The sequence below is a fragment of the Pipistrellus hanaki genome (assembly GCF_964339955.1).
Source record: "Pipistrellus hanaki genome assembly, chromosome: X".
In the NCBI taxonomy this organism is placed as follows: domain Eukaryota; kingdom Metazoa; phylum Chordata; class Mammalia; order Chiroptera; family Vespertilionidae; genus Pipistrellus; species Pipistrellus hanaki.
In genome coordinates this window covers 19,908,788-19,925,390 of record NC_140524.1, presented here as the reverse complement: position 1 = coordinate 19,925,390, position 16,603 = coordinate 19,908,788, and the positions used below count along the sequence as shown (strand labels likewise).

Below are 16,603 nucleotides of genomic sequence, written 5' to 3'. Positions count from 1 at the left end.
CAGGGCCAATTCCATTGGTTCTGGTATATCTGATTTCTAGACTAGGGTTCCCTCAGGGAAGTTTTGAATCCCTGGTACCGAGAAAATGGTAAAAGTGAAGTCCTTGAAGAAAGCAGTCCTTGACCTAGAGAGAATGGAGCTTTGGGGCCTGCCACAGTGATTCTAAGTTTCTGAGGTAATCAAAAGATAGAAAAGGGAAGAATTCAAATATACTTTCTCCAGCCCAAATGTTCTTTGAGGCTTCTTCTTGTCCTTATAAGCTCCCTCCTTTCACACATGAATTAGTGAAAACTCAGAAAGCTGGATCATAGATTAGGGTTACAACCAATCCTGCTATATTGGTTCCAAGACAATTTAAATATAGTTTCACTGAATTACACAAAACTTTGATAAAATTGGGATTTTTTACCTGTTATAGACTGAGATGTGTATTCCCTGTAATTAATATTTTGAAATCCTAGCCCTCAATTTGGAGATAAGTCCTTTAGAGAGATAATTAAGTTTAAATAAGATCACAATGGTGAGGCCTAGTACAATAAAATTGGTGTCCTTACAAAAAAAGAGTGAGAGACTAGAGAGTACTTCTGCCCCATGTCCCTGTCCCCCATCTTCCTCTATCCATCCTCCCTCCCTCTTTCCTTTCCTCTCTCTACATGTACGCAGAGGAAAGACTATGTGAGAATGTAGCCATCTACAAGCCAGCACCTTAATCTTTAATTTATAACCTCTAGAACTATAAGAAAATAAATTTCTGTTGTTTACATCAACCAATCTGTGATCTTTTGTTATGACAATCTTAACAGACTAATATTGTATCTATTTCTTTCTAAACCATATATAACTTTGCTATTTATTTTCCAAACAACCCCATCTTGAGAATAAAACAGCAATCCAAACTTGCAAAACTATATAATGCTTGGGAAAGTTGATGCAATCAGAAGCAGTTTAAAAACAGGAATGCAATTTTAATGAAACTGAAATGAGACAAAATCACAATCTCCAAATAAAGAGCAAAATAAATCTAACGATGATCTAATATGTATCTGGCTCTGTGCTTGGCTATAAGAGGCTTGGGTTGACAACATAATGTTGAATAAAATCTACTCCCTTCCTTTAATGAATCCAGCATTTAGTGGAGGAGACAGACAAGCAAATAGATATTGAGAAAGCAAACTTCTATGTTACAGAGGAGGGGCACCTAAAACATTGGTCATGGTTTGGGAAGTTAGAATCAGGGAAGGCATCCCAGAAAAGGTGATATTAAGCTGAGACTTGAAGGAAAAGCAGGAGGCAACCAGATGAAGAGAGTTACTGCTCTAGAAACTGGCAGAGCCCACAAAAATCATACAAATCCTCTTCCCTAAGTAAGACCTTTTCTCCCAGAAGAGAGACCAAGACACAAATAGTCTATACTAATAAAAGGGTAATATGCTAACTAGATCAGATAGACCAGACATCTTCTGGTCATCTGGTCCTCCTTCTGGACAAAACCACAGTGGTGGGAACCAAGGCAGAGGCAGCTACAGGTGATCAGGCCAGCAGGGAAACAGTAAGGGGCCATCAGGCTGGCAGGGGAGGGCGGTTAGAGGTGATCAGACAGGCAGGCAGAGTGGTTAGGGGCGGTCAGGCAGACAGGCAGGTGAGCAGTTAGGAGCCAGCAGTCTCAGAATGCGAAAGGGATGTCCAACTGCCAGACATCGGACCTAACCACTCTGCCTGTGGGATTAGGCCTAAACCAGCAGTTAGACATCCCTCAAGGGGTCCCTGATTGGAGAGGGTGCAGGTCGGGCTGAGGGACCCCCACCCATGCACAAATTTTGTGCACTGGGCCTGTAGTTACCTTAAAAGATGATAAGTGTAATGACAAGTGTGGCACAAGGCATTCTAAAAGCACAGACAGGAGCACCTACAAAGCCTAGGCTCTGGGTTGGCCAGAGATGCCTTTCTCAAAGCAGGTGATGGGAGCTGAGATTTGAGGCCAGTAGTCATTAGTCAAGTCATTTAGAAGCAGGAGAGAAAAAGTGTGGGGCTAAAACAATCCAAGGTAGAGTAAAAAACTACAAAGACATAGGCTTGAGACAGTCTGACACAGTTGAGGAATGCAAGGAGTTTGAAACCCTTGGATCACAGATTTCCAGGGTTAGGATGAGACATGAAATTGTGAAAGTTTCATGTGGTGCCTCATGGATCACAGAAACAAATTTGACACAATCCTGTATGCCACAGAGAGGAAATATGTAAAGTTTTTGAGCAAGGGAGAGACCCAATCAATTGGCATTTTAGAGAGATCTCAGTGGGTGCAAGACTAAAGCCAAAGAGACCTTTTAAGAGAATGTCAACTGGCAAAAGAAAAATGTTGATATCCTAAATTAAGACAATGACACTGTGACTAGAGAAAATGCCAACCTACTTCAGAGCCAGTGTAGGTACAGAATTGATAGCACTTGATTTTGTACTGGAGATGGAAGATAAGGACTAGGCATGTAGGTATCAAGGAATCCTCTAGGGTTTCTGGATGGTTGAGTGATTGTCATTCATTAAGATGGGGAGCCTTGGAATTAATTTTAACAACATTCTATTTTTACAGGTGAGGAAACTAAATTTGGCCACCATCATTCTAAAAACAAGTGATAGCTGGCACTACAAGGCAATATTTCTGAATCTTTGTCAACTAATCGTTTTGTGTTCATACACACATATACAAATTCAGTTTTAGATATACCTATTGGGGACATGGCAGTGGAGATAATCTAGAATTATAGATCTGGAATATGAAGGAGGGAGTTAGAAGGATAAAGATTCTGGAGTTAGGAGCAAAGAGATGGTAATGACAGTCATCGGAGGTGGGGTAGATGAGATGAGATGCGCTGGAAAGATGAGAAGGAGTCTGATGATGAAACCTGGAGAAACACCAACATTTACAGAAGAGGAAAGAATGCAGTAAAGTAGACTATGGAAGAATAGACAAAAAGGTGAAGACAAACTAGGAAATAGTGTTGTCACAGAAACCAAGGGAGAAGAGAGGTTCAGGGAGGAACAAGTGCCTCCTGAGAGTGCCAAGTAAGATGCTCTTGAGAAGTCAAGTTAGTTTAGGATTGTATGTGTCCACTGGATTTTGTAATCAGAAGGCCTGTAGCAACCTTGGAGAAAGTTGTAGGGGCAGTGTATTGAGGAAAGAAAGGGAGGTGAAGAAGTTGTTTCTCTCTCCTATTCTCTGTACACAGTATATTCATGCACTATTCTATAGACTAGTAGATTCTGGCAGAAGGGATGGGGAAGTGATTCAGAGGGTCCCTCTATATTTCAGACTTGATTAATTTGGGGGAGTTAGTTCATAAAAAGATGCCACATTTCAATTGCACAGTGTCTTTTAGTCTTACTTTAAACCATTTCTATTACTATCTTTTCTTCACATTGTTAATAACCTATACTGTTGAAAAACAGCAGTTTTGGAGATGTGCTTAAAGCGAGTAAACATATTTTCCTTTTCTCCAAGTCCATTAGCAGTAAATTCTGTTCACAAGCTGGAATGGAATTTCCAGTAAGAACAGATCTCACAAATGGAATGCATCATTTTAAGTAGTATAAGGGGTATTCATAGTAAAAAGTAATGATGTGATGAGGGCAGAGTCTAATATCATTTCATATAAGAAGTAGGGAATTAACCCTGTTTGCCACCACCACCATCATCATCATCATCATCATCACAATTATTATTTACTAGATTGTTTAATTTACTTTTCACAATTCTCCAATCCAGATATGACTACTTAATCCTATTTTATGAATGATAAAACAAATTACAGATAGTATAGCCTGCTCAAGTTCACATAGTCAATAGCTGAACTTAGACTTGAAGATATTCAATAATACAATAAATATGATTATTAATTGACTACTTATGATAGACCATACACTAAAAAAGTCTTCTTCCAAGTAGAATGCACGAGTCTCAGGAATGGGTAAAACAATTGGATGTGGCAAGAACATATTGTACCTTCAATTATATTTATTTTTCTATCATTTTTAATTTCTATGCTTATGTATATTTTATAATATAAATAATTAAAATATAAACTCTATTAGTAGATATACACATATACCTAATTTGTATACAAATAAATATTCATGCTAAGATAGAGATGTGTTAACAAAAAGATTGTAGGAGACTGGTGTAGACATAGTGGTGATCAAGACCTCACTAGCCCTAAACTTCTAGAATAATTGCCTAAGACCAACTGTCCCCAAGCTCCTGCTCCTCAGCTTCTCTATTTTACACCACTATGAAGTACAAAAATCCTTTGCATTGTTTGGTCCAATGCACAAACCATGGATTTAATTTAAAATATGGTTTTGTAGACAATTTATTTTCCAGGTATTTATCCTCTGAGGCTATTTCTCATTGTCAGGAAAAAAAAACAAAAACCAGAAGTATCTATGTTTGAATCAGCACATTCCATTACTCATTTTTATTGATGATGATTTTTTATAGTTGAAACATGAAAAAATGAAATTGAAATATGGACTTAGATAACTGACCTTATTATATTTTAGATTCAGTTTTCACGCATCCTAATCACTATTTTGCTTTTATATGTTTTCTTTATTTTTTTAAATCCCCACTCTAGGACATGCTTTTACTGATTTTTTAGAGAGAAGGAAAATCAGAGGAAGAGAGAGAGACACATTGATGTGAGAGTGAAACATAGATCAGTTGCCTCCTGCATGCACCCTGACAAGGGATCAAACCCACCACTCTTCAATGCACAGGACTACACTCCAACCAACTGAGCCACAACAATCAGGACTGCTTTTATATGTTTAATCCATCCAATCATTTACTTATCCATTCTTCAGATTTATTGAGAGAATACTGGGTTCCAGGCACTGTTCTGGGCACTAAGGAATTCAAGCATTCAACCTGTATGTCAGCACATTTAGAATTTTTGCCTCTCCCAAGAGGCTAAATACTAGGGAATATCTTTACTTATCTGGAGTGTTGCTTTTTTCCTTGATCTGAGTTTCTTGGACAACAACAGCCAAAATGGGAGGTACTGTCAGAGTTACTCATATTTAATTGTCAGATAAGAATATAGCAAATGTGTAATGATTTTTAATTGGTGGAAATGAAGCCATAGTTCCAGAAGTGATTTCCCTTTTGATGGCTATAATCTACACTTTGAATTTTAGAGTACAAAAATCAGAATGTGTTTCTTATCCTTTAGATGACAGTGTTTGTTACACATCCCTATCAGAGCAGAGCAAAGAAAAGGCAGCTGGTTGTCAAAGATTCCAGGAGGCCTTGGCAGTTTTTCCCTTCCTCCAGCTTCCCAGTGAAATTTCAGAATGGAGAAACCAAGCCAGCCAGTGGGTGCTGGAGTGGATTCAGAGTGGAGCCTGCCAGGGCAGCCAGTTTGAAGCAGGCCTCCTGTATGCTGGCTATTAGCAGGCAGCTTCCTGGAGATGGCAGCATTAGCTAATGATTACTACTTCAGGCAGTACAGCTGCTTTTTCTGCTTTCTCCCTAACAATTTGCAACAGGAGAGGATAAGCAATGGGCCCAAATAATCAAAGACCCTCGCCAAGACCATATGTTTCTAACTAAAGTGGGGAGCCCTAGCTAGGCTTATAGAAATAATCTCTTTTTCTTATCTAATTTCAACACTCACCCCTCACCTGCTACCCCAGCCCTTTAACAGAACCTCCATAAATGCCAGGCTGCCTGGGGAACAATTAGACCATTGCATCACTCATTATGAGTTGCAGACTCTACATTCTAGTCATCCTGGTGAACTCAGTCCTTCCATCCTCCTCCTGTTACCATCCTTCAAAACCCAGAGGCAATGTACCATGTATATTTCTGGCTCTAGGCTCGTGTATACTCCAACTGAATACCCTCCTTCCCTCTGTCTAGTTATAATACTTTACCTATATTAGGCTGAACAAAGCCCCTGTTATCCATGAAGGCTTCCATGGGCATCACAACCCATAGTCAGGTGTCTATCCCAGAATCACAGTAATACAGTGTGATGATAGTCATATAATGGAGCTGTATATAAGAAGCTTCAGAAGCCCAAATGGGAGCAGGGGTTTGATGGGACAGGGGATAGCAGAGAGGAGAAACATCCCTGTCAGTACACCTAGTGCGACACTTCCTGACTTGGCACCTAATCACATACTGTTTTAGGAACCTGTGTGATATCACAGTTTGACCCTTAGGTCACTTTACATTTTATATATGCTAATCACTGCTACCTCAGTGGCCCTCCACAAAATCCCCACTCCCCATCATCTGTGTTTTACCTGAACCTAATAGGTATTAAATATACATGTAGAGGTGAATATAAATCCAGCGTGGCACCTCAGTGAATTTTGGGGAAAAAAAACTAAAATTAACTACCTTGTGATTGTTTTTTGTCATGATTAAAATGTCAATATGGTGCTTGAAGGAAGAACTATTGTAGATGCTCTCTTTGAACTGCTTTGTGCCTAGAAATGTGTGTGGGTTGATAGTGAGTTGGAGGTTACCAGATGTGGCAAAGGAGCAGATAATGAAGGAAACAAAACAAAAGAAAAAAATGCCTAAAACAGGATTCCTGACATTGAAATGCTCAGATTAATGGGAAAGACAATAAACTGAGTGCTACAATGAGGGGTGGGCAAAGAGATTGGAAGCAGCTAGGATAGAGAGGAAGTGTGAGTGAGGAACGTTTATTGAGAACACACTCTATGCTAGGTTCTGTGATTATTTTATTGCTTTACATGTACTAGTATTATCTAATTCAATTGCTTTAGCAACCCTGGAAATGTAATACTGTTATTACACCCATTTCTGTTTTTTTTTTTTTTTTTTTTAAAGAACAGTTTGATTTTTAGAGAAGGAAAAGGAGAGGGAGAGAAACATCAATGTGATAGGGAAACATGGATCAGGCGGCCTCCAGCACACCCTCTACCAGGGATCAAGCCTGTAACCCAGGCATGTGCCCTGACCAGGAATTGAACCAGCAACCTTTTGGTGCATTTGAAAATGGTCAACCAACGGAGTCACACCAGCCAGGGTATATCTATCTCTAACACGACAAAAAGCAAAGTTAATTGACTTTCCCAAAGCGGCACACCTAAAAAATAAGTAGGGGCAAGACTGAAGCCAGGCCAGTTGCACTCTGAGGGCTGTACTGTACTGCTCACCACTGTGTGAAAGTGACATATTCAGTACTAATCAACATTGTCACATAATGTTTTGGCTCTGATTTCTTGGTGACTGGGTATTTTCTTTTTTTTAAATTTAATAAATCTTTATTGTTCAGATTATTACAGTTGTTTTATTATAGTCACTGTTTATTCTGTTCATCAGCTTTTTTATTCACTTGATTTTTTAGATTCACTTGTAGATAGATATGTATTTCTTGTTCATAATTTTTTATCTTTACCTTTTTCTTCTTCCTCTTCTTAAAGAATACCTTTCAGCATTTCATATAATACTGGTTTGGTGGTGATGAACTCCTTTAGCTTTTTCTTACCTGTGAATCTCTTTATCTGACCTTCAATTCTGAATTATAACTTTGTTGGGTAGATTAATCTTGGTTGTATGTTCTTGCTATTCATCACTTTGAATATTTCTTGCCACTCCCATCTGGCCTGCATAGTTTCTGTTCAGAAATTAGTTGACAATCTTATGGATGCTCCCTTTAGGAGGCCAGAGCTTTGAACAGTCTTTTCCAGACACAGCTAAGAGGAACCAACAGCCACTGAACTGACCAGGGAAACACAGAAAGCTCCTGGGTCCTAGTGACTGATTTCCAGACTCTCAACTATCTTCTCAGTTACCACCATCTAAAGGTTAATATGAATCTGCCTTGGCTTCTCTCACACAGGAAATGCAAATCCCTTGGCAGACCCTATGCACCATCCTTAAACTGCCCAGCTCCTGTGTCTTGCCCTGAAGCATGCTGGTCCTACAGTTCTTTTTGCTTTGGGCAAGTTTTGATGACAAAAACTCTCAAAAGTAAAATCATATATTCTTGCTAAAGGATAAAGCCAAAGTCAATATGTGCATTCTATCTTATATAGCAGTCCTTTAACTTATGCTAATTTAATACTAAATCCACAATCAATTATTTGGCTATTTACTAATGAGAAATAATGAAAGTGGCCTGGTAAATAAATTCATGACCCCCTCCCTTTTTAATTATCTGGAATGGCCTGTACATACTTCCTACAGATGTGTTCATACTCCAGATCTGCTTGAAGAGTACAGAGACTCCTTACTTTACCTAACTCTTTAAAGCCAACTGGGTAACAAAGAGCAAATTGCAGCCTATTGTAATGAATGGGAATTGAGCGGATAAAAATGTTTACTAGTACTGTACATAGTTACACTCAGTTTCCATTGCAGATTGCTCTGAATCATTGTTCAATTTTGGTTCATAGGTAAAGAAGCAAATGTACAGTGACCTTTAGATCCCAAACCAAGGGCTTAGAATGACATTGTGAATGTGATGAAACCACTTTGCTTCAAGATCTCAATGTATCTAACTTTTTGCAATAGTTTGGGAACACTGCATATACCAGGAGAATATTGATGTCTTGACATTTCCCTAGGGCTTATTTCCAACTGGTCACCTTCCCTGTAAAATGCCATTGATGGCAACTGGCTGAGAGGAAGCTATTTATAGTAAGCAAAGCAGGGCGTAGCTCCAGCAGACACCTCAAGTGATCTTTCTTTTACAACCTGTTGCTCTGGACAAACAAACAAGAGAAGAACTAAGTCCTAATACAGGTTGAGGAGAAAGAAAATGCCTTAAGTAGTTATAAAGGCCCAGCTTGTTGATCCCAGGCCCTGGGTTACAAGGAATATAGGGTGACCTTTAACCCTGCTTAGTGTAGTCCAGCCTGCCTCACTCTGACCTAATCCTGGGCTCTTCATTGTCTCCTTTGTCCTGCTTCTTGAATTAAGTTTGGAAATGTGGAAAGGATTTATATCCTTCAAACTCAAAGACCTGGATTGATTCTGCCATTTAGGAGCTATGTGACCTTCGACAATTATGTCACCTCTCTGAATTTCAATCCTTCACCTATAAATAGGGCTGGTCAGGGTTGTTCTGGGGCTAAGAAAAGATAATTCAAGTAAAGAAAGGGATACATGATAGGCCTTCAACAATGGCAATTGTTACTGCTAATACTGAAAGTCAGAACCCTTTATTTAACCTCTTCTCTATTCCTAACAATGATTATCACAGTTACTTCATGAATAAAAGTGGCATTTTATGAGTCCTTGCTATGGGCCAAGAACTATGCTAAATGCTACACATTCCTTGTTAGAGCATGTGAGGGTGGGTGGGAACAAGTGGGGAGATGATGGTTGTAACTGAAGGAATAATCTGGTTCCCAAACTTCTGCTAATTTCAGCAACCACTATTAGTCTTGGAGATGCTCACATCAGAATCCCTCAACAAGGCATAGTTAATCCAGATCAAGGTTATATATATATATATATATATATATATATATATATATATATATTATTGATTTCAGAGAGAGAGAGAGAGAGAGAGAGAGAGAGAGAGAGAGATCGATCAATGATGAGAGAGAATCATTTATTGGCTGCCTCCTGCATGCCCCACACTGGAGATCACCCTACAGCCCAGACATATGCCCTGTGTTGGAATCAAACCATTATATCCTGGGTTATAGGTCCACTGAGCCATGTCAATTGGGCCAGAGCAAGGTTATTTACAGTGTAGTTCACCTAATACATTTTCCATCCTTCAACAATTTCTTGGGTTCATCCTAAACTGAATAGGCAGAAAGGTGTTGCTGTGTGGTTTTCATGTCTCTGTGTGTGCACATAAATGCCAAAGGGAAAGGCAAGGGGGAGAAAGCCCCTTACATTAACCTCTCACTGTTCTTTGAATTCCTGTTTTGATTCTTGGAAAGAAGATCAGGCAACTGATGCAAGCTTGACTTCATGTTAGCATCACATTGCAAGGTTGGAGCCTCTTTGGAGAATTGAGATTCCAGAAACCCCATTGTGAGTGGAATAGGGTATTGGGTGTATGTCCAAAACAAAGCAAAATTTTAAAAGATAATTTAGCCAAAACCGGTTTGGCTCAGTGGATAGAGTGTCGGCTTTGTGGACTCAAGAGTCCCAGGTTCGATTCCGATCAAGGGCATGTACCTTGGTTGTGGGCACATCCCCAGTAGGGGGTGTGCAAGAGGCAGCTGATCGACATTTCTCTCTCATCGATGTTTCTCTCTATCCCTCTCTCTTCCTCTATGTAAAAAAAATCAATAAAATATATATATAAAAAGACAATTTATTTCAGATTAGAAGCCTGAAAGTTACAAGGCTTGCCCTTGTCCATATCATTCCACCTGATCCAAGATTCCACTTCAACACATTATCAAGGCTTCCAGTTTTCATCCTGTAAACTAATATAGCATAGGGACTTTATCTACAGGTCACTGAGTCAACAGTTGAACTGAATTAGAATCTGCATCTAAATCAAGCTAGCCCAGACCCTTTAACACTCCATCAGAGAGGTGCCTAAAATGCTATAAGAAAACCTGGAACAAATGAACAAGGACAGGTGAAAATGAAAGCTATACTTTCTGCAGCTTTTAGGAACATGTGTATGGACATATTTTACATTACCAGAAGCACTAGGTCAAAATTCTGAATGTGCAGATTTATGTTGCTCTCTGGCTGCTCTGGATCAGAGCAGAATTACCATGTTAAGTGTGCCTAAAAGAACCCCAGGGGGTTACTTTAAATCAACAAAAAGGGCTCTCCCCAATGCTTTTAATGGCCCTTGAGATTGACTATTATATTGTATATGATGCTGTCTTATCTTCCTTCACTTGCCATCCAGTTCTTATTGATTACTTATAAATTTAATAAAAGTCACAGACTCAATTTTTCACTCTCATTACCAAACGCAAGCATCACCTATGAATTGAATAGTAATGCTCTCCCAGAGCTCTGAGCACTTTACCACACCTGGAACTGCTTTGGGAATATTCAAAGCCAAAAGCTTTGAAAGAGCCACTGAGGCAGCATCAAGTTGAGAAGGAGACATGCTGCCACCCATACTGTTATAGCCAGTGGTAAGTCAGACTCTCAAAAAGGAAACTGAGCCCTGACCAGTGTGGCTCAGTGGATAGAGCGTTGGCCTGCGGACTGAAGGGTTCCGGGTTCGGTTCTGGTCAAGGGCATGTACCTTGGTTGTGGGCACATCCCTAGTGAGGGGTGTGCAGGAGGCAGCTGATTGATGTATCTCTCTCATCAATGTTTCTAGCTCTCTATCCCTCTCCCTTCCTCTCTGTAAAAAAATTAATAAAATATATTGGGGGGGGGGGAGAAAACTGATAGTGCACCACTGTGTGATGTCTACCCCATTTGGCTTGAGAGGAGGAGCTGAGGCTGGGGACATTCACTGTCCAGCAGTGTCTGTCATAAAACAATCCTATCATCAATGTCTACTAAGGTGGTACCATGTGTCCTATCTATCAAATTCACAGGATATTTTTCAATTCTTCAAAATATATGTACAACCCTCCCCCCCCCAGACACACACATACAAAATATATATATAGCAATTGACATTGAGAACCACACTTTGCTCTTTGTTAGTCCCCATTCCTGACCCCACATTATCCTGGTCATTGTTTCAACTTCTCCTTTACTGCCCCATTTTCTACTTCCTGACTCCTAATTATAGGTGGTACCCAAGGTTCTATCAACAACTCTCTTAGTTCTTCTTTCTGACTTTTTCTCTGGATCAATGCTATACAGTAGAACTTTCTAGAATGGTGGAAATGTTCTATACCTTTACTGTCCAATATTGTAACCACAAGTTACTTCTGGCCATTGAGCAACTAAAGTGTAGCCAGTCTGAATGAAGTAGATTTTTAATTACAATTCATTTAAATTAACTGGCAACTTGTGGCTAGTTTCTATCTTATTGGATAGTGTAGACTTTTGCATATAGCAGTTTCATCTCTTTGCATGGCTTTTGGTGGCAATTCTATGTTTATGGCTTCTTAATATGCTTTTAATTGATAGCCAACTATATGTAGAAGGTCAAATTTCATAAATGCTACCTATGATAAAATTTATATGTATAGGTCCAACACATACAATAAATACTTATTAAATGCAAACATGAACAAAAGATTGGATTAATTTTAATTTCATCCATTCTTAAGAGAACTAGATTTTTAACTAAGAGCAATACTATCCAGACCAAAAAAAATTGTCTGGTTGTTGAAAAATAGAACTTATGCTCCTCTCCAAATGTATTATATTGTTTCACCACAATTACAATCTGAAAAGCTTAGATTCTTTCTTCAGGGGAGGCAGCATAGTGTTGGGGTTAAGATCTTGGTATCTGCATTTAGACTGTATGAATCCTGGCTCTACCACTTACAAGATATAAATGTAGGCAAGTTAACCTTTCAATTTCTTCATTATAAAGTAACCTAATAATAAAAGCCCAGGGTTTCAACAACCAATCATGACCGAAGGCTGACCAAACAGAAGTCAGTCCTGCAGTCAGCACTGGATTGCTCTGGTGCCCTTCACAGCCGCTGCCAAATGCTGTGGTATAAAACACAGTGTGCAAGTGATCAGAAGCGTAGGCACCACCTCCATGACAGACCCCCACTTCCATCAGTCCCACCGGGCCTGAGGCACCCTCCCATTTCTCTCCAGGCCTCCACCAGGGCTTCTGATCAGCCCTGCCTTCCTTTTTTTCCAATTTTCAAGGTACTTTATTGGTAAAACAGGTCACAGAACTCAGCCTTGGCTCGTTCTGCCAATACACAAGCTACAAATGCTTGCTCTGCAGTAGCATGTTTGAAAATTGAATAAAAATCATAAAAAACAAATATTCACATAGTTTCCATAGGAACACATAAGTGTGACCCCGTCCCCTAAGCTTTTCAACTTGTTCCATCTGTGTCACCCCCATTTACAAAGACATTTCAAACTAGCACTCATTAAGTTAAGTTGTCCGCCCAATCCTTAAGTCAAGCTACACTCACATAACAGCTACAAGGATAGCATCTACCCATTAACTCTGGCATAAGCGCAGGCTGCTGGGAGGAGCTCCATCCCACTCTTCCAGGCACAGGACAAAGGCAGGGTGTAGGTGTCCTCCACCGTGGGCGGGAAGTCGCAGTTCTGGACTTGCTGCATCAGTTGCCATGTCAGCCTGACATCACGTAGTAGATCATTGGCCTCTGGAACCCACTGAAGGTAGAGGCAGCAGCCACGGTGTAAGCACCCATGTTTTCAAAGAGCATCCAGTCCCCCACGTGCATCTTGGGCAAGCCGCAAGGCTCCAGGATGCAAGATCGAGGTCCTCACAGGTCGGTCCCCAGATGATGGAGTAGTACCTCTCATTTGGTTTGGGTCTCTTCTGCAGAAGGGGATTCACATGTGCATGATCCTAGATGATGCAGTTAAAGGACCCATATACTCCATCATTCACGTAATACATGAAGGTCTTCTCCTTTGACTCATCTTCATCATCGGAGCCCATTCCTTTCTTCAAGACCAGTCTTTTTTTGTTTTTTTGTTTGTTTCTTTTTGCAATGATATTAACTGCAAGCGTGACAGCTGATGCAGCATAGTATCTGCCCAAATCAGCTATGAGTGTCACTCCCGAGTATCATGGAAAATACTTGTCCAGGGCTGGGTTGATTACACTGATGATTTCCTCAAATTTAAGCTTTGCATCCTCAGATCCAAGAAAGCCACCACTGATATCCATCAGGTACATGTTGAAACCAATCTCAGTCCCCAAGTGGAAGACACAGTGGGGATCGAAGATGGCCTGCACAAAGGTCTCAGGGTCAGTACAGACACTGCCCACGTGAAAGCTCACACCGATGACATTGATGCTTAGCTCCTTGGCCCATTCCAAAAGAAGCCTGTTGGTCTTGAGTGTGGCACCAAATTTAACATTGAGACGACACACTGCTTTGGAGTCATTGGTGGCAATCGGCAAAACCAGCTTTGCCTTTGGATGTACCCTGGCAACTTTCATCAGCTCAACTACACTATTGAAAGTCACCATCTGGACTCTGTTACTGGCGGCATATTTAATCTGAGACACTTGTTCACAAGGGTTTGCATAAATGATCCTCTCTGGAGGCACCCCAAGACTCTGCACCAACTGTATCTCAGTCTTGCTGGCACAGTCAAAGCCCGGCCCGATGGCGGCCAGGGTCTTCACTATGGTCCTGCTGTCATCGCATTTGTCTGTATAGAAGGGGGTGACCCCAGGAAGAGCTTCTAGCCACCACAGGTGTTTCTTTAGAATGTCTCCCAGGTCCACTACATCGTCTGAAGAAAAGACTTAATTTTCTGGTCCAGGATGTCCTTGGCAGTAAAGCCCTCATTGAGGAAATGGCAGTCAAATTCTTCATTACTAATGATGTTCATGGTTTCTGGATGTTCCCAAATGCAACACAAAGGAAAATGAAGAGACGGGACTTAGAAAATTATTGCCAGCTGTTCAGACCTGGCTCTCCAAGAACTTCTAGTCCATGGGAGACTGGTCCTCTCCGTCAGCAGCAGGAATGCATCAGAGCGCCGGCCGCCTCACGCCAACCCCATGAAGCCGCCGCTGCCACCTCCGAGCATGCAGGACCGCAGCCCCCCTCCACCCCCCGCCTCGCTCTCTCCTTCAGAGACTGCCTGCCTGAGTGGCACCTGAACGGAGCGCTGGCAGAGGGGCAGCAGTGGAGGCTGAGGGAACTGACCCAGCCCTGCCTTTCTGATCAGGCCCCATTGATAGGCCCAGAGATGCTGACTGGCAGAGAAAATGACCAATGAGAACCAAATCTGGGTGAATGTAAGGAGCCAATGGCTGCCTAGAACAGTGTTTTTCAACCTTTTTTGGGCAAAGGCACACTTGTTTCATGAAAAAAATCACGAGGCACACCACCATTAGAAAATGTTAAAAAATTTAACTCTGTGCCTATATTGACTATATATAAAGTAATTCTCTTGAATAGGAATCAAATAAACACAAAGAAAGTATTTTATAATTACTTTATTATGAAATATTAAGTAAACAAAATAGTGAAAAATTATAAAATTCTTGTCTTGTCTGCACCTACGGCACACCAGGCAACATCTCGCGGCACACTAGTGTGCCGCCGAACAGCGGTTGAAAAACGCTGGCCTAGAAGGTGGAGCTTTTGATGCTGACTGGCATAGAAACCGACCAATCAGAACCAAATTGACCAGCAGAGGAGGGCAATTAGGGGTGATTAGGCAGGTAAAAGAAGTTAGGGGTGATAAGGCCAGCAGGGCAAAGCAGTTAGGGGCAAGATAAGGCCAGTAGGGAAGGGCAGTTGGGGGTGAGATCAGGATGGCAGGAGAAGGCAGTTGGGGGCCAGCAGGCAGAGGCAGTTAGGGATGATCACGCAGGCAGGCAGAGAGGTTAGGGGTGATCAGGCAGGCAGGCAGGCAGAGAAGTTAGGGGAAATCAGGCAGGCAGAGGAGTTAGGGGCAATCAGAGAAGCAGGCAGGTGAGTGGTTAGGAGCCAGAGGTCCCAGATTTTGAGAGGGGTGTCCGACCACCAGTTTAGTCCTAATCCACTAAACTGGAGGTTGGACATCCCCCGAGGGGTCCCCAATTCGAGTGGGTGCAGGCTGGGCTGAGGGAACCCCCCCCTCCTTGCATAAATTTTATGGACCAGGATTCTAGTGTATAATAATAGTACTTGGTTATTGTGAAAATAAAGTAAGATAGTATATAACATTGCACTTAGTGCAATGTCTGGCATATACGGTAATCCTATATAATAAAAGGGTAGTATTCAAAATGACCCTAATGGCAGAACAATCACTGGATTAGTTACTATGAGGTGCACTGACCACCTCTTGATCCCTTCCTCTGGCTGTCAGGCACCGATTACCCTATGGCAAATGGGAACTGGGGGTGGGTGGTAGCAGGGGCAGGGCCAACTGTGGGCAGCTGGGGAAGATGGCCCTGTCACAGGCCAAGCCTAGGGATTGTATCAGTGCACGAATTTTGTGCACCAGGTCTCCGGTAATGGTAAAAATAATAGATAATATTAACCTGGATCATAAGCTCTTTGAGTTCATTAAATCTGATTTAGACATGTTCTGCATTAGAAAATCTAGGGACTCTGGATCTCAGGTCCAAAATGAGGACCACTTAAGGTGGTTGCCAAATCCTAGAAACCTTTAGTAGCAGAACTGTCTACTCAGCATAGTCCCATACACTCAATTCTGAAATAATCTCAGCCCCTGGCTTTTCAAGCCTTGTAGGACTGTTGACTACAATAGTCAACTACAAATTTTTGGAAGATGTTCTGGATTTATAAAGAGACAGTCCCAAAATTGCTGAGGTTGTTTTTTTTTTAATTTTTTTTTTATCATATCTCACGATAACATGAGACAATGGAACCCCCTGCTTATCTCACAGAAATATTGGAAAATATGTATATACTAGTGGTCTGGTGCATGAAATTTGTCCATGGGGGATGTCCCTCAGCCCAACCTGCACCCTCTCTAATCTGGGACCCTTTAGGGGACATCCCTCTCACAATCCAGGACCGCTGG

The 16,603-nt window shown here is 41.2% G+C and overlaps 1 protein-coding gene and 1 pseudogene across 11 annotated transcripts in view; both read right to left on the bottom strand.

Annotated features, from left to right (window-relative positions):
- Positions 1–16,603, bottom strand: part of FGF13 (fibroblast growth factor 13) — a 521,462-nt gene that overhangs the window by 133,374 nt on the left and 371,485 nt on the right. The window lies entirely within an intron of this gene.
- On the bottom strand, positions 13,067–14,449 carry LOC311615397 (ornithine decarboxylase-like; annotated as a pseudogene). Its single transcript has one exon. The product of its transcript is annotated as an ornithine decarboxylase-like (transcript).